We start from the raw sequence: 991 nt of genomic DNA on the forward strand, positions 1-991 counted from the left end.
CTGAGATGGCTGGCGGTCACGTCAGGTGAATCAAATCTCAACTGCACCATCGTGCCACCAAGTGTGATCAAACAAAGAGCACCACAAGAGCAAGTGTGGGACCACACCAGAGGTGTTTCATGCTTTTACTCAACCTCTTAGTTAATGACTGAATCAGTCACACGTCATTTAACACTTTTTTTTTTTAAGTTTTCCTGTTAAAAGGCAGTTTTTGCCCTCCACTGTCACCAAGTGCTCGCTCATAGGGCGTCGTCTGATTGTTGGGCTTTTCTCTGCATCGCTGTAGGGTCTTTACCTTAGAATATAAAGCGCCTTAAGCAAACTGTTGTAGTGAATTGGAAGTCTACAAATAAAACTGAACGGAAATTAACTGTAAAAAATAAAAAAGATCCTTGAAGAATTCCCTGCTCAGAAAACAGGTTGATTATTTTTCTAGCAGGACAACAAAGGCTTTGAGAAACTGAGTGAGGTTATATGATGTTAAATGACCTGATAGGTTTCTGGGAAAAGGCCTCAGATGATTACATTAGCAATATAAACAGGGGATACTTTTAGCAGATTAATATAAACAGCCTGCTTAATTTCAGGTCACTCGCAAATGCACTTTGTTGATTGACTAAAACATGTTAAACCTTTGGTATGGCCTCTTAAATGTGCTTTTAAAAAATGGATTTGTCACTCTGCTCCATGGTAGAGGATTTGATCTGAAGAAAAAGACAGAATTCAGTGATTAATTCAGCGACTCTGCACCTTAAATGTACCTGTTTAAAAAAAGTTACAAGTTAGTGCTGTGCAAAACTCAACCTTTGACCCAAATATGCGAAATATTCTCACTATAATCATCAGCAGCCTTTATGGAGGTTTCTTATGCAAGCATAAGAAAGCTGCATTCACAACTGACAGGCAAGCCCTTCTATGTTAAATACCTACTACAACCATATGAGGTGGCATGTTTGGAAAAACATGCTGTAACTTAAATAAGCCTTTTCCC

This window comes from Haplochromis burtoni, unplaced genomic scaffold (assembly GCF_018398535.1).
Source record: "Haplochromis burtoni strain Fernald_Lab_line unplaced genomic scaffold, NCSU_Asbu1 Contig_1, whole genome shotgun sequence".
Lineage (NCBI taxonomy): Eukaryota > Metazoa > Chordata > Actinopteri > Cichliformes > Cichlidae > Haplochromis > Haplochromis burtoni.